Here is a 24,816-nt window from a genome sequence, read left to right on the forward strand (position 1 = left end):
CATGCTTATGTATAGGTTATGTCATGTTAGGCTCTGTTTGGTCGCCACATGCCTGGCATCCTCAAGGATTACCCAAGCAAAAAAAACACTTTTCTTCAACTTTATTGTGTTTGGTTTCCAATTTAGCATTGAAATCCTTGAAGACTACGAGACAAGTTTCATAGGTAATAATTGCACGTCTGCTGACGTGGCATCAATGTCCACTCTCAAAAAAGGAGGAATTTGGCCTGGAGAATTTTGCTCTCTCTCTCTCTCTCTCTCTCTCTCTCTCTCTCTCTCTCTCTCTCTCTTCCTTTTCTATATTGGTAGAGACACCCTCTCCCACTGCTCTACGAGGTTGGCAACCAAACACTACTTATCTCTATTCTACAAGGTAAATTCTAGGTAAATCAAATCTTGCCTCCTCCTTATTGACTACTTATACCACTGATCTACGAGGTAACTACGTATATCCAAATAGATCCTTAGTTTTCATTGCGTTTAGAGAAGATAAACAATTTTCTCACAAGATACTGACACTTAAAAACCAAATCTTCATGTGGCAACATTCATTTGGATATATATATATATATATATATATATATATATATATATATGAGGAAAAGGATTGATATATATATATATATATATATATATATATATATGAGGAAAAGGATTGCACGCTCAAGCGTATGGAAGTTAGGTGCGGAAGAGTTTTTAATTTGGCTTGCAATTGGTTGATATTTGGGCCCCACTCAACATACGTGCTTTTGGAGAAAAAAAAAGAAAAACCCAAAAGGCTTCCTCGACAGAAGCTTCTCTCTGAGAGGAGAAAAAACCCAAAAGCCTTCGTCGACGAAGCTCTCTCTCCCTCTCTCTGACTGAACCGTCTCTCCGGCGGGCTCTCTCCCTCTCTCCGACGATCGCCAAAGCTCTCTCTCCCACAGGTATGTGTTTCATTTTTATTTTTTTTTGGGTTTAGTTCTATTCTAGGGTTTTTTTTTTCTAGGGTTTTTTTTTCTGTTTCTTTCTGGATGTAGCTCTGTAATTTTTTTAGGGTATTGAAAACCTGTTTCATTTGTTTCTTTTGTGATCTAAGGTTTCGTTTTTGTGTTTTTATTAGGTTTCTTTTGCGAAGCTCACGCCTTCTACTCGTGGTCTTCTCCACACAGGTACGTTTGTTCTTCTTCTTAGTCATTTTCTTTCTCTTTTGATTCAATTAGTTCTTCTTAATAATTTCTTATCGAATGAAGAAAAAAAAAACCCCTAAAACAGTAACAAGATGGGTTTCTTTTTATGTGCTTCTTTGTCATTTTCTTTGTCTTTTCCTTCATTAATGGGTTATTGTTACTGATTTGCTGTGGAATGAAGAAAAAAAATCCTAAATAGTAACAAAAGGGTTTTCTTTGTGTGGATTGAATACATGGATTTAGGGTTTTCTTTGTATGAAAAAAAAAACCCTCAAAGACTTTGAAAGGGGTTTTTTTCTGATTTCTGTTGTGCATGCTTGAAAGGAAAATATCTCCTTTAATCTGATTTTTCGTTAACCCTCAAAGACTTTGAAAGGGGTTTTTTTTTCTGATTTCTGTTGTGCATGCTTGAAAGGAAAATGTCTCATTTAATCTGATTTTTTATTTTTTCTTCTTCTTACTAATTTCCTTCACTAATTTCTTTACACAAGAGACCCTAAAAATCTAACTTTTCTTACTCTTTTTGTTCAGTGATTTAGGCTTGTTGGTACTGATTTTGCGTGGATTAAAGACTTGGATTTAGGATTTTTCTTTTCACAAGAGACCATCAAAATCAAGGTTTTACTCCTTTTTTTGTTCACTGATTTAGGATTTTCTGCTACTGATTTTGTGTGGGTTTATTACCTAAACCTGCTGTTAGGTTTTATATTGCTTATGAATGCATTGCGTGTTTTTTTCTTTTGCGGCTCAGAGAAACTAAGTAATGGCTTCCTCAAATAACTCACCTGGTAGCGTTGGATCAAACTTCCATAACTGTTCCTGTCAGGTGCCCGCAATTTATAAAATTACCCAAACTAACAAAACCGGTAACCAAGGACGCCCTTACTACACTTGTGCAGGACTGAAAGTGAGTAAACAATAAATAATTGTTGTGTACTCTTATTCTTTATAAGTTGTCTAATTTCTAACATTTTAAATAAAATGCAGGGAGACAAGTGCGGGTATTTCCTTTGGGGTGATTTAGACAGGACCATACTGGGGAGGGAGGAGAATATGATGTTTGTAGACCGCATCATAGCGTTGGAGAAGGATAATAGGATGTTTCAAGACCGCATCATAGCATTGGAGAAGGAGAATATGATGTTTGAAGTCCGCATGAGGGATTTGGAGAAGGATAATAGGATGTTTCAAGATCGTATCATAGCATTGAAGAAGGAAAACACCATGCTAAAGAATGAGATTAGCATTCTTAAAGTTTTAGGAGTCATAGGTGTTTTGTTCTTAGTTTTCTTCTTGAGTAAGTGATGTGGTTGTTGGAAATTAAAGAAATTTGAAGAGACTTGTATATTGTGAGTATTGTAGACATATTGAACCCTATTATGTAGATGGTTTTATAAGAGGTTTTATAAGATGGTTTTATAAGGTCTTTTTTATCATATGACCATGTTCTCATATCCTAACTAGTGCATTTGCAATGATTATTGAAGCAGCATCCCAGTTTTTGGTTTACTATAATTGGTTTGGTTAGTTGAATTTTCCAATTGAAAACAACTTTAACATATTTGCATTCTAACAAGTTCGGGTGTTTTGGACCGCAAATTCATAAATCTAACATGTGGGACATTGTGAGGGAAAAATGATGTAAATAGGGTAAGTTTTTTTCTCTTTAACAGGTGACATTTTGGGAATAAATGAGAGAAGATGTAAATAGGGTAGGTTTTTTTCTTCTCTTTAACAGGTGACATTTTTCCTCTTCCTCTAGCATGGGGATGTTTTGGAACAAATAAGATAGCAAACTTGCAATATAAATATAAAAGGTTAAAAATGAGAGAAGATGTTTAATTTTGTAACTTGATCCAATTTGGTTATAGAATTGACCATTTCGACTCTTTCTATGACTTTCAGTATGCCACAAACAAACCTAATTTGGGAGATACTAGGAAAGTCAAAGTACACAATTTGTTGGGATTAACTTGCTGCAATAGTTGGGATTAAGGTACCATTTCGATTTAGAAGAAGAAACTCATCATCTTTTCCAGACATTTATCTCCAATCATTTCTAAAATCGGAGGAATGGTCCTCTGTATACACTGTGATCTTCTATAAACTAAACCAATCAAAGGATTAGAAAGGAACATGCTCACTACACCCATTGCATGAGTGATATCAGGACATGTGCAAACCATCGCTTGCACAAGACTCCCTACAGGAGAGGAGTAAGGAATCTTTTCATTCTCTTCATTTCCTTCCTTAATAATAGGACGTGAGTTTTTACTCAACTTGAAATGGCTGGCAAGAGGTGTAGTAACTGGTTTAGCATCCTTCATGTTGAACCTTTCAAGCACCTGTTTAAATGCAGACGAGTTTGCACATGCTTGTTCATGTTCATAAGATCATGTTAAAAATGATGAATTTTCATATGAGAATCACAGACAAGAATTTAACAGAACCCTCCATTTAACAGAACTGAAAACAAACATTCATTTAACAGGGGGTATTCTCAGACAGAACCTGCTTCTTCAAGAATATAAACTTCTGAACTCCAAAACACAATGGACTATAACATGAACTATAGAACTTATACAAAACACAATACCAATTTCGTTTGCATTCTCAAACAGTTACAATCCTGGGGATCTAAATCCCCAGATAAACATAATTACACTGAAGGAGTGGATGAAATAAACATAATTAAACAAAGAAGAATGGAGCAAGCTTCTTTCTGAACTTCATCATGTATTTCTTGTTCAGATTCTTCATGTACCTCTTTGTTAAGTAATTCAGGTACCTGGTGCATAAAAAAAATTTTATAAGAAGTCTTTCAAATTTCATCCGTTGTTAGCAAAATGATATATTGCATTACACTGAAGGAATATACCTATTGGTTCAATCTTATAGCTCAGTTTGCCAAAAAGTGATCCTGTAAAAAACGGTTGATCCTGTAAAAAATTGACAAAAATAATGTGAGGGAAAAAAAACACATAAGAACTCGAAATAAAAGAAACACATACTAACCTACTCGGTGTCTACTCCACCCCCTCTTCCTCCTCTTCCTCTTCCTCCTTCTCTCCCTCTTCTTTCCCTGACCGCTTTCTTTTGTGTTTCTATTACCAAACACGAGAACAAATTATTATTAAGGACTAGTTCAAGAAACTTATAACTTAAAAAAGCACCATGTACAAACCTTGAAGTTCTTTGTACAAGTCAACGCATAATGTCCTTGTTCCCCACAAGATTTGCACGTCCTCTTCTTTGGTTGGGTTATAGAGGTCTCTATATTAGATTTCAAACGTGTAGCATTCTTCGGTCGGCCCTTCATCTTTGCAACTGGGGGATCTCGAATAGTAATTTTAGGTATTTGACTGACACAAATGTTAGACTGGACTTGGCTACCAATGACTGGTAACTCACTTTCCACCAACTCATCTTTCTTCCTTACTTCTTCTTCAGCCCAAAGTGCACTGTAAAAATCTTCCATCCTTTTCATTACATCCTCCCTCTTACCTGGTCCATCTAGAAGTCGTTGCCATGTTGAGATTTGGCATCACCTCTTAAAGGGATTCATGCCATTACTCTCTTGTGTGCTTGTAGGTAATACACCCCCCTCTCGATATCTAGCCTCAATAGACCACCTCCTTAACATGTAACGCTCAGGGACCATTCTCAATTGCTTAAGGTCAAAAATACGAAGGATATGTTGACATAATATCCCTTCCATCTCAAACATAGCACACTCACATCTCGCGGTCACTCCATCAGAATCGTCATATTGTACCCTGCACCATTTACTCTTCTGATCACTTCTAAGACCTACAGAATACTCTTCCACTGTACCTTCACTGCTCAACTGATCATACCAACAGTTGTTACTACCCTTCAACTCATCCTGAAATTTGTTAAAGATAATACTCGTATAGAATTTACCGGCCTCTTCTTCCAATGGGCTATTCGTTTGCATCTTATGAATCAAATATTTTGACTTGAAGTCTTCTTCGGCTTCGGTTTTACGGCGTTGAACAAGTGCCCTTTCATAAGCATTCAAGAACTCATGTAACCCGGTGTTGTTGTTCACATATCCGTCGAAGAAGGAATTCATGCTTTCACTGCGCTGACTTGATTTCATACCTGCAGTGAAAGTGGTTCTCCAATATGCCTGCATCCAATGCTCTCGTTGCTCCCACATCCTAGACAACCATTCATTCCCACAAATTTCATATTTGACCACCAAATCTTGCCATTTGTCCTCACACTCCTCTATTTTTTTCGAATGAAAACACCGATTATAATCACAGTAAAAATCACTATCGGTATCCCGCATTTCTACAACTTTCTCAACTAGATGCTTCCATATGTGCCACTCGCAAAACCTATGGCGTGTATCTGGAAAAACTCTTTTAATTGTATTTTTCATAGCCAAGTCCATATCAGTAATTATTACACCCGGAGCTCTACTTTTTTTCTTCACAATTTCAGCAATTTGGTACTCCCTCTTGGAAATTTTGAGCAACTTTTGTTGACTTTTCTTCCTCCTCTTACGTAAGAATGAGTTTTGGCAACTTCCTTTCTTCCTTTGTGGGTCCCACACAATTTCATGTATTTGCCATACACTCAAATAGAAATTACTATTTTCCAATAAAAAACGTGGAATGGCTGATGTGTTTGGAACATGCATATATTGCCAAAAAGAAATTCCAAGTTAGCAAGTGGGTCCCACATGTATTTCTATGAAATTCAAGCTTCTATTTAGAGTTGTGCATGGCTACTGACTGTCCAAAAGATCTTTCTAATTAAAATACACAAGCCTCTTGTATTTTTAGACTTGTGTTTTATTGCCAATAATTTTATGCACACATGCCCACTGTACGTGAATAGGAAGATACTAAAATTTCTTGTGTCACCTTGCAGCCTTCTAAAACAAAAACGCTGGAAGTTGCCAACCCATGGCATATAAATCAGTAGACCCCGCTTTCCTTTTTTTACCAAAAAAATGATGCACGCCTATTGTAGTTAGATGATCACCACCGTTCATTTAATTAACCACGCTCCCTCCTTTAAATTGCTTCCATAGATCAATCCGAGCCATCCACTTAATTGGATCATAACATCAAATAAATTGTGTCCTCTAAATCATTTTCATGGCTGATCCTAACCGTTGAATTGTTGAATTCACAGAAGCTGTATCAAAATATTATTTCTATTGGTGGGTCCCACAAGTCAGCAATTTCCAGCCATAATTCCCATTCCAGCAACATGGAATTCCATTCCGATTCAGCAACTTTAATTCCAGCAGCATGGAATTTCAGTGTGGTGTAATCCGAACCATTCATTTTAATACTAAAATACGAATCAATTGTTTTTCCAATTTGCCTTCCCAAATTTGTAACCGGCAGTGAGAAGGTAGAGATCCAAATCACACAAACTTCATCTTTGCAAACCATATAGATCCTTGAATTTTCTTTGCAAATCCATCTCTTAGCTCTATTTTTCGTGAAAATCCGAAAGTATTCCTAAAACACCAAAAACAAATAAAATACCTTAGTAGCACCGCTTTAAACATGAAATATGCATGCTACCTACCACTACCATTCACACATAAATGTGTTCATCAAATTCCCCCATACTTAAGCTTTGCTTGTCCTCAAGCAAACAAAAAGAAAAACTAAAACAAACACAAAAACTAAATAAAAATAAAATCCTAACTCACTTTCGTAGGAATCACGATTGCACTTAGCGCGTGCAACAAGCCTTTAAACCCCTAGGTTACCCTAGTGGACGAGTTGTGTCGCGTGAGTGTTTGCAGTGAATAAACACACAAAATTCTAAAAATAAACTTTTCTTTCAAATCCCACTATAGAGTAAAGCCAAAAAATTTTCAATCCATTTTCTTTGATAAATTGCTCAAAATAGAAGAACAAGAATACCCCCATACTTAAACTTTGCATCCTATCCCAAGTTGGAAAAATTAGAAAAATATTTTAATCAAGGAATCCTCTTTTGAATTTGTCATACTTTGCTCCCTTAAACTTGCCTCTAATGTAATCGTACCATAAAAGAAATTTGATTCGGAAACATCGTAGAAAACTTACAAATTTATATGGTCCACCATTCTTTCAATTTTTCCCATAGTTTCTAAGAATAGAACTCTTTTTTTTTTTGTAATCCTCTACTGCTTTTGGCGTGAATGACATGCAGGGCATGCACCAGACACCCAGGCTACTAAGCAGTGTCCGACTAATCTTTGATTTGCATATGTCATAGACATTGATGCATATGAGTTCAAACTTTACCTTTGATTACGTGCAATGCTTTGATTTATTAAGCTTTCTAATTGACCCATGTATGGAGTTTTCAGTCAGTTGCTCTCAAGCCAGTTGGCTTTAAGGAACTAGGCATAAAAACCCTTCAGACTTAATAGCTCAAGTCAAAAAGGCTACAAATCAAAACTATAATCAATAAGCAAACTTTCTAAAAATCATTCATTCTTTCTTTTGTTTCAACCTTTCTTTCCTTTTTATCCATACCATATAAAAAGCAAGTTTCTATTTCTATTTCTTATTCAAATCCTTTTAAAAGAAAGATTCCAAAAGCAAACAAAACTAAGAAAGGAAAGTATTCTTTCTAATTTTTCAAATTCCAAAATTAAAATATCCACTAACTTTATTTCTTAAAATAAGAGAACAACTTTCTTTCTAAGAATACCAAGTTCTTTCTAATTTGCGAAAAATTACCAAAAATAAAAAGAAGAAAATTTTCTAACTTTAACTATAGAAAAGATTAGAAAAGAAAGTTTCTAAAAGCTACATGGGGGGCATTTCGAGAAATATTAAATAACTTGTTTGAAATATTAAATAACCGCAAGTGCACGGATCGTGTAAATACGGGTCGAACTCAAGGAAGAGAAATCTAGTTGTCAATCCTATTCTTTTACCGATTAGAATACTAGCTATGATATAATGTTGCCTGGAATAGACTCAGGATTTCCGTGGACTTAGACCTCGGAGCCAACACTATATATAAGCGTGCATTCTATTCAATCTAAGAATCAAATTCAACTACGATCTTGATTTGGAAATCTTAATTTAGGCAAAGTGTACCAAATTTTAATGATCTCTATTAACTACTTATCTAATCTAATTAGAAAACTAAAATTCTAAAAGGCCTAAGTTAATTGAAAAATTGCGAAAGTAATTTGGAATAGTGTAAAAACCTTAATTCAATATAAAAGATTACTTAGGGTTAGAATCCACCATGGGTTTGGATTAAATTGATTAATTAAAACAACTCTTGAATTGGGTTGAAAATTCGATTAACTAGTCAATAAGGAATAAGATCAAAGGGATGTCATTCCTTATAAGTAATTAATCAAATCCACTCTCCAATTTACATTGATTATATAGAACTTTATATTTGTTAATCAACAATCATTCATACGAAAGGGGAAAGCCAATGGCATGAATGATTGGGATTTTCCAAACACAAACTCCTACACAATTTTTTCAATTGAGTAGATTGATTTAATTGTAAATATTTCTCCTTCCCCATGGTTTCAACTAAACCCTAAGTAAATAGGATTTAGTTACTCATGAAGAAGGGAAGAAAAACAAAAATAAACGAGATAGATGGGAGAAGAATTGCCATATAGAACTTGAAAGAAAATTAAACAAAAACTAATTACTTCTTCACTAACTTGAATTGAAACAAAATTACATGAAATTGAACTTAAAATAAATAACAAAAATTAAATAGAACTTAGTCTTTTTCTCCTCCAACTTTGGTTGCATCTTCCTCCTTCAAGCTTTAATGTCACCTTGAGTTTGAATGGTGGATGATGATGCCTTGGATTGAGAGTTGAAAAGAAAAAGAAAAAGAAAGAACAAGAAAACCTAAGGGAGAGAGCTTGAGAGTAGTGGAGAGAAAAAGAGAAAATAGAGTAAAAAGAATGTCTTCTTTTTTCCCCATATGTAGCTTTCTTCCCCTTCTATTTTTATCCCCAAGAAAAGACACAATCTTGGCATCTTTTTCTATTTTTTGGAAATCACCACCTGTAGTTGGCAATTTTGTAACTCTGAGTATTTGTTGATAATAAAAAAAAAACTTCCTCCTTTTTTTTCTTCACAATTTCAGCAATTTGGTACTCCCTCTTGGAAATTTTGAGCAACTTTTGTTGACTTTTCTTCCTCCTCTTACGTAAGAATGAGTTTTGGCAACTTCCTTTCTTCCTTTGTGGGTCCCACACAATTTCATGTATTTGCCATACACTCAAATAGAAATTACTATTTTCCAATAAAAAACGTGGAATGGCTGATGTGTTTGGAACATGCATATATTGCCAAAAAGAAATTCCAAGTTAGCAAGTGGGTCCCACATGTATTTCTATGAAATTCAAGCTTCTATTTAGAGTTGTGCATGGCTACTGACTGTCCAAAAGATCTTTCTAATTAAAATACACAAGCCTCTTGTATTTTTAGACTTGTGTTTTATTGCCAATAATTTTATGCACACATGCCCACTGTACGTGAATAGGAAGATACTAAAATTTCTTGTGTCACCTTGCAGCCTTCTAAAACAAAAACGCTGGAAGTTGCCAACCCATGGCATATAAATCAGTAGACCCCGCTTTCCTTTTTTTACCAAAAAAATGATGCACGCCTATTGTAGTTAGATGATCACCACCGTTCATTTAATTAACCACGCTCCCTCCTTTAAATTGCTTCCATAGATCAATCCGAGCCATCCACTTAATTGGATCATAACATCAAATAAATTGTGTCCTCTAAATCATTTTCATGGCTGATCCTAACCGTTGAATTGTTGAATTCACAGAAGCTGTATCAAAATATTATTTCTATTGGTGGGTCCCACAAGTCAGCAATTTCCAGCCATAATTCCCATTCCAGCAACATGGAATTCCATTCCGATTCAGCAACTTTAATTCCAGCAGCATGGAATTTCAGTGTGGTGTAATCCGAACCATTCATTTTAATACTAAAATACGAATCAATTGTTTTTCCAATTTGCCTTCCCAAATTTGTAACCGGCAGTGAGAAGGTAGAGATCCAAATCACACAAACTTCATCTTTGCAAACCATATAGATCCTTGAATTTTCTTTGCAAATCCATCTCTTAGCTCTATTTTTCGTGAAAATCCGAAAGTATTCCTAAAACACCAAAAACAAATAAAATACCTTAGTAGCACCGCTTTAAACATGAAATATGCATGCTACCTACCACTACCATTCACACATAAATGTGTTCATCAAATTCCCCCATACTTAAGCTTTGCTTGTCCTCAAGCAAACAAAAAGAAAAACTAAAACAAACACAAAAACTAAATAAAAATAAAATCCTAACTCACTTTCGTAGGAATCACGATTGCACTTAGCGCGTGCAACAAGCCTTTAAACCCCTAGGTTACCCTAGTGGACGAGTTGTGTCGCGTGAGTGTTTGCAGTGAATAAACACACAAAATTCTAAAAATAAACTTTTCTTTCAAATCCCACTATAGAGTAAAGCCAAAAAATTTTCAATCCATTTTCTTTGATAAATTGCTCAAAATAGAAGAACAAGAATACCCCCATACTTAAACTTTGCATCCTATCCCAAGTTGGAAAAATTAGAAAAATATTTTAATCAAGGAATCCTCTTTTGAATTTGTCATACTTTGCTCCCTTAAACTTGCCTCTAATGTAATCGTACCATAAAAGAAATTTGATTCGGAAACATCGTAGAAAACTTACAAATTTATATGGTCCACCATTCTTTCAATTTTTCCCATAGTTTCTAAGAATAGAACTCTTTTTTTTTTTGTAATCCTCTACTGCTTTTGGCGTGAATGACATGCAGGGCATGCACCAGACACCCAGGCTACTAAGCAGTGTCCGACTAATCTTTGATTTGCATATGTCATAGACATTGATGCATATGAGTTCAAACTTTACCTTTGATTACGTGCAATGCTTTGATTTATTAAGCTTTCTAATTGACCCATGTATGGAGTTTTCAGTCAGTTGCTCTCAAGCCAGTTGGCTTTAAGGAACTAGGCATAAAAACCCTTCAGACTTAATAGCTCAAGTCAAAAAGGCTACAAATCAAAACTATAATCAATAAGCAAACTTTCTAAAAATCATTCATTCTTTCTTTTGTTTCAACCTTTCTTTCCTTTTTATCCATACCATATAAAAAGCAAGTTTCTATTTCTATTTCTTATTCAAATCCTTTTAAAAGAAAGATTCCAAAAGCAAACAAAACTAAGAAAGGAAAGTATTCTTTCTAATTTTTCAAATTCCAAAATTAAAATATCCACTAACTTTATTTCTTAAAATAAGAGAACAACTTTCTTTCTAAGAATACCAAGTTCTTTCTAATTTGCGAAAAATTACCAAAAATAAAAAGAAGAAAATTTTCTAACTTTAACTATAGAAAAGATTAGAAAAGAAAGTTTCTAAAAGCTACCCCCCATACTTGAATCATGCAGTGTCCTCAATGCATGCAAAAATAGAAACAAGGACAATAAAGAGAAGAGAGGGGCGTACCTTTTTCTTTTAAGAGTGATTAGAATAAAGAGGCTCACGAAGATCCATGACCTCTTCTAAATTAGATCTTGGTAACTCAACAAAGGACTTCAATCTGAGTAAATGAAACTTGTCCTTCCAAGTAGAGTCATTATTTTCTTTTAAAAAATTAATTAACTCTTCTTCTTGGGTCGAGTTTAAGTCCATTTTGATTGTCACAGGAGATGTGCAAGTCTTACCCAAATATGCTTTTCTTAAATTTGAATGCAAAGGCGGCAAATTTAACTGTGGGGCCTTTTTGGGTGGAGGCTTGGGAAGGGGCGGAGATAGGGATGCTCCAAATTCTATTTGTTGGATGCTAAGGTCATCAGAAAAGGAGTCCCCTATATCTCTTGCATTCTCCAAGCCTTCTTCATCTAGAGCTTCTTCAAGTCCTGCATTCAAAATATTTTCACAATTAGTCTCAGGAGAGGAGTGCAACATATTAATTTCTTCTTGTAAATTAGGTTGCTTACCTAATCTAAAAACATTAAAGTCCATGGAAGCATTCCCAAAAGTTAATTTCATTAAACCATTTCTACAATCAATTAAGGCGTTGCTAGTAGCAAGGAAAGGCCTACCCAGAATTATAGGAATTTGATCCTTGATATTAGCAACGGGCTCAGTTTCTAGCACAATGAAATCTACAGGAAATAAGAACTCTCCTACTTTAACTAGGACATCCTCAACCATCCTTTTCGGTTTCTTCATTGATCTATCCGCCAACTGAAGAGTGACGGTGGTGGGTTTGAGTTCTCCTAATCCTAATTGTTTAAAAACAGAAAGAGGTAATAAATTCACACTGGCCCCTAAATCTAAAAGAGCATGATTAATATGAGTATTTCCAATAGTGCATGCAATGGTAGGACATCCCGGGTCCTTGTACTTAGCCACCATCTGTTGAGACAAGATGGAACTAATGTTTGCAGCCAAGAATGCCTTCTTGGGTACATTAGACTTGCGCTTTTGTGTGCACAAGTCTTTTAAAACTTTGGCATAAGTCGGGACTTCGGAAATCGCATCTAACAATGGAATATTAATTTGCACTTGTTTAAACATATTTAAAATTTTCTCCTTAGCAGCCACATTTTTATTATTAGCAAGTCTCCTTGGAAAAGGAGCTTTAGGCACATACTCTTTTTCAGGTGGAGAAACTGCCTGCTCTGTACTTACCTGTTCGGGCTCTTCTTCTGAACCAATGGAGGATGACTCTTTACTTACCTTAATTGGAGATTCTTGAGCATCTTTAGAAGGTTCGGATCTGCCCTCCTCCCTTTGATATTCTCTGCCACTCCTTAAAGCAAATACAGCGTTACAGTGATCGGAGGGCTCCTGCTGCGGCAAGTTTGGTTGCATGGCATTCAACTGATTTACCTGTGGTTGTTGATTCCCATTTATGGCCACATTCCTTGGATTAGGAACTGGTTGACTTGGCATCTTCCCCTTTTCCCTTTCATGCAAGGCCATGGCAAGTTGGGAGATTTGTTTCTCCATATTGTGTTGGCTTGTCATGAAAGTGCTAGTGAGAAGTTCTATGCTCTTTTCTAAGGAAGTTATGCGTGCCGACTCCCCTTGTTTTGGAAAACCCGGTGGTCGCTGATTTGAAACATTATTTAAAATTGGGTTTTGAAAAGGTGGAGGTGTGGTTAGGGGTGGTCGAACATTCATAGAAGGGAAGGTGGGCCTAGGTTGGCCAAATTGGCCTTGACCTTGGAAATTTGATGGCCCTCCTTGATAATTCCCTTGATTCCAAGAAAAGTTGGGATGATTCCTCCATCCCGGATTATATGTGCTACTATATGGATTATTTAAAAACATGGCACTTGCATTTTCATTAGAATTACCAAATTTAGCAAGAGTTGGGCACTCTTCCATGACATGGTCCGTGGCTTGACACCAATTGCACATAGGAACACAACCAGCAATTTGATGGACCTGTGAAGGTCCTTTGACAACTATTGCTTCTAGCCTTTTGATTAGGCTATCAAGATGGGCCTCCTTAGCCACGGCACCCTCTATTAGAAATCCCTTACTTGTGTTGGCTCTCTCACCTTCTTGAGTGGATTCCCACTCTCTTGTTTTTTCCGCCAAATCAAGTAAGAAGTTCCATGCCGCGGCCTCATCTGTGAAAGATGTAAAACCGTTAGGACACATGGACTCAAGAAGTTGCTTTGTTTGGTAATCTATGCCCTCATAAATAATTTGGCATAAATGCCACACATCAATTCCATGGTGAGGACACTCTTGGAGTAGGTCCTTGAACCTCTCCATAAACTTAGAAAATGACTCTAATGGCTTTTGTTTGAATTGTAAAATATCATTCCTAAGCTTATTAGTTTTATGTAATGGAAAATTTTTTTTTAGGAAAGCGACGGCAAACTCCTCCCAACTGGTGATGGAGTTCGTTGGTAAGCCATAGAGCCACTTTTTAGCTCCCTCCTTGAGTGAAAACGTAATAAACCGCAACTTTACCGCATCATCGGTAAGTTGTTGCATCTTAATTAAAGCACATACATCTTCAAACTCACGCAAAAATAAATAAGCATCCTCCGAAGGGAGGCCATGAAAATGAGGAAGCAAAGAAATAAATTGCGATTTTAGCTCAAAATTATTGCCCTGCGCAACCGGCAATCTAATGCAAGAAGGTTGCGCGGTTCGGGCCGGATAGAAGCGATCGCGTAAACTCTTTGGCGGCTCTTGTTCTTCCGCCATGGCTACTTGATTTGGATTTGGTTCGATGTCTTCCTCCGTCTCTAACCGGTTTGCTCTTTCTAGTCGATTGGCCGAGTTCCGCACCCAACCTTCACTCATAAACACAGGAAAACCAAGTAAGAGAGATGGATAGTCAAGAAACCAAAAAAAATATAACTAAAATAAAAATAACTACTAATCTAACACTTCGAATAATTAAGATTCTAATGCAACTCTCTTCCCCGGCAGCGGCGCCAAAAACTTGTTTGAAATATTAAATAACCGCAAGTGCACGGATCGTGTAAATACGGGTCGAACTCAAGGAAGAGAAATCTAGTTGTCAATCCTATTCTTTTACCGATTAGAATACTAGCTATGATATAATGTTGCCTGGAATAGACTCAGGATTTCCGTGGACTTAGACCTCGGAGCCAACACTATATATAAGCGTGCATTCTATTCAATCTAAGAATCAAATTCAACTACGATCTTGATTTGGAAATCTTAATTTAGGCAAAGTGTACCAAATTTTAATGATCTCTATTAACTACTTATCTAATCTAATTAGAAAACTAAAATTCTAAAAGGCCTAAGTTAATTGAAAAATTGCGAAAGTAATTTGGAATAGTGTAAAAACCTTAATTCAATATAAAAGATTACTTAGGGTTAGAATCCACCATGGGTTTGGATTAAATTGATTAATTAAAACAACTCTTGAATTGGGTTGAAAATTCGATTAACTAGTCAATAAGGAATAAGATCAAAGGGATGTCATTCCTTATAAGTAATTAATCAAATCCACTCTCCAATTTACATTGATTATATAGAACTTTATATTTGTTAATCAACAATCATTCATACGAAAGGGGAAAGCCAATGGCATGAATGATTGGGATTTTCCAAACACAAACTCCTACACAATTTTTTCAATTGAGTAGATTGATTTAATTGTAAATATTTCTCCTTCCCCATGGTTTCAACTAAACCCTAAGTAAATAGGATTTAGTTACTCATGAAGAAGGGAAGAAAAACAAAAATAAACGAGATAGATGGGAGAAGAATTGCCATATAGAACTTGAAAGAAAATTAAACAAAAACTAATTACTTCTTCACTAACTTGAATTGAAACAAAATTACATGAAATTGAACTTAAAATAAATAACAAAAATTAAATAGAACTTAGTCTTTTTCTCCTCCAACTTTGGTTGCATCTTCCTCCTTCAAGCTTTAATGTCACCTTGAGTTTGAATGGTGGATGATGATGCCTTGGATTGAGAGTTGAAAAGAAAAAGAAAAAGAAAGAACAAGAAAACCTAAGGGAGAGAGCTTGAGAGTAGTGGAGAGAAAAAGAGAAAATAGAGTAAAAAGAATGTCTTCTTTTTTCCCCATATGTAGCTTTCTTCCCCTTCTATTTTTATCCCCAAGAAAAGACACAATCTTGGCATCTTTTTCTATTTTTTGGAAATCACCACCTGTAGTTGGCAATTTTGTAACTCTGAGTATTTGTTGATAATAAAAAAAAAACTTCCTCCTTTTTTTTCTTCACAATTTCAGCAATTTGGTACTCCCTCTTGGAAATTTTGAGCAACTTTTGTTGACTTTTCTTCCTCCTCTTACGTAAGAATGAGTTTTGGCAACTTCCTTTCTTCCTTTGTGGGTCCCACACAATTTCATGTATTTGCCATACACTCAAATAGAAATTACTATTTTCCAATAAAAAACGTGGAATGGCTGATGTGTTTGGAACATGCATATATTGCCAAAAAGAAATTCCAAGTTAGCAAGTGGGTCCCACATGTATTTCTATGAAATTCAAGCTTCTATTTAGAGTTGTGCATGGCTACTGACTGTCCAAAAGATCTTTCTAATTAAAATACACAAGCCTCTTGTATTTTTAGACTTGTGTTTTATTGCCAATAATTTTATGCACACATGCCCACTGTACGTGAATAGGAAGATACTAAAATTTCTTGTGTCACCTTGCAGCCTTCTAAAACAAAAACGCTGGAAGTTGCCAACCCATGGCATATAAATCAGTAGACCCCGCTTTCCTTTTTTTACCAAAAAAATGATGCACGCCTATTGTAGTTAGATGATCACCACCGTTCATTTAATTAACCACGCTCCCTCCTTTAAATTGCTTCCATAGATCAATCCGAGCCATCCACTTAATTGGATCATAACATCAAATAAATTGTGTCCTCTAAATCATTTTCATGGCTGATCCTAACCGTTGAATTGTTGAATTCACAGAAGCTGTATCAAAATATTATTTCTATTGGTGGGTCCCACAAGTCAGCAATTTCCAGCCATAATTCCCATTCCAGCAACATGGAATTCCATTCCGATTCAGCAACTTTAATTCCAGCAGCATGGAATTTCAGTGTGGTGTAATCCGAACCATTCATTTTAATACTAAAATACGAATCAATTGTTTTTCCAATTTGCCTTCCCAAATTTGTAACCGGCAGTGAGAAGGTAGAGATCCAAATCACACAAACTTCATCTTTGCAAACCATATAGATCCTTGAATTTTCTTTGCAAATCCATCTCTTAGCTCTATTTTTCGTGAAAATCCGAAAGTATTCCTAAAACACCAAAAACAAATAAAATACCTTAGTAGCACCGCTTTAAACATGAAATATGCATGCTACCTACCACTACCATTCACACATAAATGTGTTCATCATCTACCATGCATGCACGTCAACCACTGCTCAAATACCCAACAAAAAGTCTCATCTGTCTCGTCGGCTAGCAGTGCAGATCCGAAAAGGGTTGACTATTTGTGGTGGTTCAATCCTGTAAACGGTGCAAATGGCAGAGAGAGTCTATTTGTTTTATAGGTAAGATAAAAAACAATGACATCGTTGAATGTCATGTACGCATCCCTCGCCCTAGCGTCAGCCAAGAACATGGATCGGAAGGTCCCATCCGTGTCTAACTCCATCGAGAAAAAGAAGTTTGGGTCTTCCGATCGTTTCGTTTGCAGATGGTTGGCCACTAAGACTGCTTCTTGCCTCAAATTGTTCTTCCTTTTTACTCTCAAATGGGCAATAACTTGATTTGTCGAGAGCCCACCTGTTACTCCATCGTGGGTCGAATTAATGGCCATTGCGATCTTAGATTTAGGCATTTGTGTCTCATTGAGACAATCTATCAAAGCCTTAGTACCTTCACTCTTATGAAATCGGTTATGGGAACGAAGCATATTGGTTTTCAGTGGGGAGGTCAGCTCATGAGAATGGATGTCTTCAAAAGTTTTCACTATCCACTTCTCATCTCTATGTTTGATAATCATCCTAGCTTTACAATTTAGTCGCACAATGCGACGCTCCCTCATTTCCTTGCCATTATCTATCTTGCCCTTATCCCTTTCCCTTTTCAGCCCCTCTCTGTCACATACAAACACCCTCGATATGACCTCATTTGTCTTCATCGAAGAGGATGTACTGGACTTCCGTATCCCAAAGCCAGTGGCCAGTCCATAAGCATTGTAAAAATGATAGGCAGATTCCCATCTATCAAACGCCTGTCCCACAAAAGGCGTATTCACAACACCCTTCTCACCATCAACCTTTTTGGGTGTACTAAATGTACCACTGCCAACCTCATCTATGTCATTCACATCTGTCTCTGCCCATTCAAGATGATCTTCATCCAGATTTACACCATCATCAACCATAAGTAAACCATGTGCATCAACTTCTTCAATAACTAGGCCGCATGCTTGAGACAAAGCATCGTCAACCAAACCACAGGGTCTACCATCACCTCGCTCAATAGGTACCCCACTTGGTTGCGAAGAAGTTTGATACATTTTAGCTACGTAAAAATATGGAAATTTGATAAATATATCCGTCAAACAACATGAAAATTAATCAAAGATACATCAAAGAAAGCAACTTGAAACCTTAGATTTAAGAAACCCTCAATCCATGTCATGATTTAAGAAATCAGTTGGAAGAACCCTAAATCCATAAATCCATACAAGAATCTTTGAAAAACCATTGAAAAACTCAAAACAGTTTGAAAAATTGATAAATATGGTGTCATGAAAACCCTAAATCCAAGTCTTCAATCCACACAAAATCAATAGCAGAAAATCATAAATCAGTGAGGAAAAAGTGGAAGAAAACCAACATTTTTTATGGTCTCTTGTGAAAAGAGAAATCCTACATCCAAGACTTCAATCGACAGAAAATCAGTACCAACAACCCTAAATCAGTGAACAAAAAGAGTAAGAAAACCTAGATTTTGAGGGTCTCTTGTGTTAAAAAAATCCTAAATCCATGTAATCAATCCACGCAAAGAAAACCCATTAATGAGGGTCTCTTTTGTTACTATTTAGGATTTTTTTTTTCTTCATTCCACTTCAAATCAGTAACAATAACGCATTAATGAAGGAAAAGACAAAGAAAATGACAAAGAAGCACATCAAAAGAAACCCATCTTGTTACTGTTTTAGGGTTTTTTTTTCCTTCATTCGATAAAAAATTATTAAGAAGAACTAATTGAATGAAAGGAGAAAGAAAATGAGTAAGAAGAAGAACAAACGTACCTGTGTGGAGAAGACCACGAGTAGAAGGCGTGAGCTTCGCAAAAGAAACCTCAAAAAAACACAAAAATGAAACCTTAGCACAAAAGAAACAAATGAAACAGGTTTTCAATACCCTAAAAAAATTACAGAGCTACATCCAGAAAGAAACAGAAAAAAAAAAACCCTAGAAAAAAAAAAGAAACCCTAGAATAGAACTAAACCCAAAAAAATAAAAATGAAACACATACCTGTGGGAGAGAGAGCTTCGGCGATTGTCGGCGAGAGGGAGAGAGAGCTTCATCGACGAAGGCTTTTGGGTTTTTTCTCCTCTCAGAGAGAAGCTTCTGTCGAGGAAGCCTTTTGGGTTGTTCTTTTTTTTCTCCAAAAGCACGTATGTTGAGTGGGGCCCAAATATCAACCAATTGCAAGCCAAATTAAAAACTCTTCCGCACCTAACTTCCATAAGCTTGAGCATGCAATCCTTTTCCTTTATATATATATATATATATATATAGAGAGAGAGAGAGAGAGAGAGAGAGAATGGTTTGTGTGCAGATGCACAGATAGCTTATCTGTGCATGGCTGCACAAACCATAGTGAGGGTCACATTTTTTGGGGGATCCAAAGCATTCATTTGGAAGGCCCTTCCATGGATAGGGTGTGTACCAAAAATCAGCCATATAGGATCATCCTAACCCAATCAAAGTTGGAGGGGAAAATGGACAGACATTGTTTCTTCCCATTTTTTCCCTCCACAAATGGAAGGGTTAGCATGATCCTAAAGGGCTGATTTTTTGTACACACCCTATCCATGGAAGGACCTTCCAAATGAATGCTTTGGATCCCCCCAAAAATGTGCACCCCCCCCCCCCCCAATGGTTTGTGCAGCCATGCACAGATAAGCTATCTATGCAGCTGCACACAAACCATTTCCTCACATTATATATATATATATATATATATATATATATATATATATATATATATAGAGAGAGAGAGAGAGAGAGAGAGAGAGAGAAGGGTTCCTACTCTCGAGCACAGATAAGCTTATCTGCGCTCGAGCACAGAAACAGCGTGGGCCCACATTTTTGGTGGGATCCAAAGCATTCATTTGATGGGCCCTTTCATGGATAGGGTGCCCACCAAAAATCAGCTCCATTGGATCACCTTAGGGTGTCCATATGTGGGGCCAAAAAATGAGCAGATAGTGGACAAACAGTATATGTCCATTTTTGGCCCCACAAATGGACACCCTATGGTGATCCAATGGAGCTGATTTTTGGTAGACACCCCATCCATGATGGGGGCTTCCAAATGAATGCTTAGGATTCCTACCCCCCCCCCCCCCCCCCCCCCCAACCCCCCACGCCCCCAATGTGGCCCCACCCCAGTTTCTGTGCTCGAGCTCAGATAAGCTTATCTGCGCTCGAGCGCGGAAACCCTTTTCTCATATAGTAATTATTCAACTCGTTTTCCCATTCAACAAAGACATGTCTCTTTTTGAAAAAAATATGTAGGCTATCAGGAAGCAATCCTTAAGTTATCATATATAGATATTATTCAAAAGAGAGCAGATTTTTGCAACTGCATGGGGTGATATCTGGCAACCGTATTAGTACCTCACCCATTTAGACTCTACATCGACTCTTACAGCTCATTGGAATTACCACTCAATGAAAATTTTGAAATGGGTGTGGAAGATACCAAAAAGGGGGTAAATACCATTGATCTCTATCCAGAATCAGTTCCTTATCTAGAAACTTCTATATTGATTTAATGCATTTCCATTAATCTAGATCCATATTCTTATATCTTCTTTTCTGGAAAAGAAAAACTGTGTCATATGCTATTGTGGAAAAATATGGTAATATATCTTTCATTTGTTGTCATAAATACTACACGAATGTGTCAGCTTATCAGGATTTACACGGCTGCCATCTCTGGTACCTCATGTTCTCGTATTCCAGTCTTGGGCCACAATATTTGATGAAGCCGTCTTTTATTGTTATTGCTTAAAATTCTTCAACCTTGGTTTCGAGTATTCTTTATTTTATTTGTTATTTGTTCAGACAGTACCAAAGGCATTGCGTGTCAATTTTGAGAAATCAGCTTGGTTCTTGAAGACTGGTTAAAGAACCAGTTATAGGTTCAATGAGGTAATGCTTATTCTTGCATCTGTATTACTAGTCATTGCTTGACAAAAAGCCAAGTAACCTGGGGTTCAGGTCCTATAGGGCATGCTTCTATTTCTCTTCAGCTTTTGGTGTTGGCATGATCTCAAATTCTTCTCTTTCTTTTTTTTGTTTCTCAAACTTCATTACCCATTCAGCTTTTTTGTTTCTCCCGCACTTGTGAACCTGCACACTCTGCTTCTATTTTTGTTGTCCCGTGGAGGCTATGTCACCTCCTCATTTTGTCTCATGTATCATTTATTTTTGTTTATCTCTTTGTTATTTCTCAAAAAACATTAGCTAGCGGTGCTGATGGTTTATCTCATGTTTTAATGTTTGAGTGACCTTCATTTGCAGAGAGTTTGAAGAATTCTCCTCAAATCCAAAATATGCAGGAAACGAAAAATGCTCCAAGTCTGCCTACTGACCATCACAAGCTGAATAAAATGATGCGGATGCACCTTGGTCTAGGAAGCCATATGAACAATAACCACATAGGTACTTGAACCCTGAACAACACCGCACAGACCGGAGTATCATTGAGCAATTAATTTGGTGACACAGAATTCAAACCCGAATGTCCTGTCTTCCTTTAATGGCTCAAACCAGGACCAGCCACTTCATTTAAAGGCCCAAATTCTCCACTATTTCTCTTCAGCTTTTGGTGTTGGCATGCTTCTAGAAGGTTGTCCCCATCAGCAGCAGCATTTGCCTGAGCAGAATGAACAACCTTCTCTAGCAAATCAACATTTACAACGGCATGTGATTCAATGGCCGTTGCAAGAGAGTACTAATAGTAGTGGAGGTGTACAACAGCAGCAACCTGTTGGTGGACAGAATGGAATTGCCAATGCAGCTGAGGATGTAGCTAGTGGGGCTACTGGAACAAGCGGTTTTAAGGGGCCCTGGTGGTATGCTCAGATTTGGAAATAAGGCCTCCAACATCTCAAATAATGGGAGCACGGACGATGGTCCTGACATAAGTTCAGATAATGTGCAAAATCTTCATCTCGACAAACTGATTGCAGATCACAGAGGCGAACTTTCATGAAATCCAGTCAACAAAGATGAACCCGGTGAACAGGGTTATAACTGAAAATCTTGATGAAAGTGTTAACAGGTTATTTAACATACGAAATTGTACAAAGCGATCTGAAAAAACTATTCTTGACACTGTAGATGAACTATTTGGTTTTGATTATTCTTTGTTAGAGCTCTCAGACTGCTCTTTTGCACAGGACAGTTGGGTTGGCAGTTTTGAGGTTTGCCATTTCTCACTGTATTCTTTTATTGAAGTTAAAATGTTGACAGTTCAGGCAATACTAATTTCATCATTGTCTTCTGCCATTATTCCATGTTCTCTCTTTTAGTAGCTTCTATCATCTACTTAGCTGGAATTGGTTTTCCTTGTTTTTCCCTTCTTTTAACCATTACTGCCCCCTTTAGTTGTGAACTTGTTTGTCCTGTCTTAACTCAGAAAGACCAGTAAAAGGGGCATTGTTCAGGTTAATTTTTTTTCCAGGTGTAATCAAACAATGAAAAAGCAAGAAATTATGGAAGAGATTTTCTTTTCCAAACTTTTCTGAAAAGGTCTTGCAATCAAACAGGGGCCTTAGTTCATTAAGAATCAGCACGTTACCTGTTTTGTATCTAGAACATCAGTAGTGAATCTCATCTCAACTAGTGATGTGGAGATTTAGGCACAACCATATTTTGATAACAGGCACTGAATCAACTTGTCAAATATACATTAACCAGCTGTCAAAGGCTACTGACAAGGTGCGCAGGTGCACATTATCAAAGAGGAATGCTAAATTCAAGGGCGCCCTTGTAAAAAAAAACCAGCTACAAGGGCGCTTCCATTGGTCCAGGGTGCTTATTATCGAAATTATCTAAACAAGTATTACTCCCAAAGTCCGAGAAAATAACACAGCCCAATGCATAGTAAGACCTATCTTCATCATGCATGTCCTGCAGTGCAGCATTTCTGTTAGGGGTGCAACTCAGGTCAGTTTGAGGCCAACACGACCCCGACCTGACTCGAGTTCCAAACCCATGATGTTCAACCCGACCCAAACTGAGGAACCCTTTTTTCCAACCCGAACTAGACCCGCCTTAGTTCCAACCGGACCCAACCCTAGTTTTTAAGCTTACTAAAAACTAAAAAAATTATTAAAAAAAATGTTAGTTTGGGTCAGGTTGCCCAAGCCCTCAACTCGAACCCCACCCAAACTCAACCCGGGTTAGGAAAATCCAACCCTAACCGACCCAAACTCAACCTGGATTAGGAAAATCCAACCCGAACCTGACCCGAAAGACAGTCAACCCGAGCTGACATTTTTTCGGGTTGAACTCAACCCCAGTTGCACCCCTAATTCCTGTGGAGACCCGGGTAGATTTCACCCTCAAAAGCTACCCATTAAGGGGAGGGTGCTTAACCCCATCCATTCACTTTTCCGATGTGGGATTTTTGCCTTTGCTTGGAACCCCAACATTCTCCCCCTCCATGTGGAAGCAACGTGGACAATCTCGCCACTCCATGCGGGAGCAATGTAGGAATTACAAGATCTTTTCTGAGGGATTTTCTCCATCCTTGAGGGTTCACCGGAATTACTGAGATCTTCCCTAGGGATTTTTTTCATCCTCGTAGGCACACCGGGGTTACTACGCCCTGGCTTTGATATCACCTGTTGGGAGCGGGGTAGAACTCACCCTTAAAAGTTAGTTGTTATGTGGAGGGTGTCCAAGTCTTTAGAAGCCCTCAACATCCATTCACTTTTCCGACATGGGATCTTAGCTTTCACGTGGAACCTCCAACAATTTCTTTCAAGGGGAAAGAATCACCCAAACGCCAAGAAAAACCCCTCAGCCACCCTGCTTTTGCTTAAGCCTTGTTTGGATTGCAGGAATTTTATGAAAAAAATTGGAAAAAGAAGACTTTTTGAGGATTTCCTGATTTTCCATTGTTTGATTACACATTAAAAAGTAACTTCAACCACTGCACTTCATGTTTTATTTAAAGGGAGCTGATATTTCCGCTCCACTTTTAGACCAATCCACTCCAAGTTGGAGTGGATTGGTCTAAAAGTGGAGCAGAAATATCAATTCCCTATGTAAATGATCCTTCACTTTATAATGGTGTCCATCTAAATATGCTGTAAGCCTATAACCATATCATTTTCCTCAAATACGTAAGGTCTTGTTTGGATTGCAGGAAATTCATTTTTTTGCAGAAATTTTTTCCTTGATTTTTTTTTTTGTTTCGGTTGAGTTGCAACCTCAACCAATGGTGACAAGTTAGATCCATTTGAGGCAACAGATGTTGCTTTGGCGCTGGGTCTTTTGGTAAGAGGGGAAAGAATAAAACCGGAAAGGAGCAAGACTCCTAACATGTGGGTTGGAGGTTTAGCATTACTTGTGTATTCAGAGAAAAAATAGCTGAGCAAATTAAGGCAGTAGTGGTGGGAGAAGACAAAGAGTCGATTGAGTTGACTATAAAATATGTGATCCTACTACTAGTCACCACTGCTCTGTTACTCAAACAGATCATTGGACCAATGCGTCCTTTCGTCCCTATATCAACAATTTGGAAAATAGAGGCAACTAAGCATGGGCATATGCAGTCTACAATTGCTTAGTAGATGGTGAGACAAACGCTCGGATGGAAAAGGACATTTTGGTGAATGCTCGATGGT

At 37.2% G+C, this 24,816-nt stretch overlaps 1 long non-coding RNA gene and 1 other non-coding gene across 2 annotated transcripts; one reads left to right on the forward strand and one right to left on the reverse strand.

Annotated features, from left to right (window-relative positions):
- Window positions 1-3,666: 3,666 nt before the first annotated feature.
- LOC143856735 (uncharacterized) lies at window positions 3,667-5,615 on the reverse strand. The gene is made up of 4 exons (XR_013238330.1): window positions 4,354-5,615; window positions 4,185-4,273; window positions 4,048-4,108; window positions 3,667-3,957 (listed from the first exon to the last, which is right to left on the reverse strand). It is a non-coding gene; the product is annotated as an uncharacterized LOC143856735 (long non-coding RNA).
- Window positions 5,616-13,943: 8,328 nt separating this feature from the next.
- Window positions 13,944-14,050, forward strand: LOC143856842 (small nucleolar RNA R71). Its single transcript, XR_013238386.1, has one exon. It is a non-coding gene; the product is annotated as a small nucleolar RNA R71 (small nucleolar RNA).
- Window positions 14,051-24,816: the final 10,766 nt, after the last annotated feature.

The sequence above is a fragment of the Tasmannia lanceolata genome, unplaced genomic scaffold (genome assembly GCF_043159265.1).
Source record: "Tasmannia lanceolata isolate RefF3 unplaced genomic scaffold, GAP_Taslan_0.1 ptg000023l, whole genome shotgun sequence".
Lineage (NCBI taxonomy): Eukaryota > Viridiplantae > Streptophyta > Magnoliopsida > Canellales > Winteraceae > Tasmannia > Tasmannia lanceolata.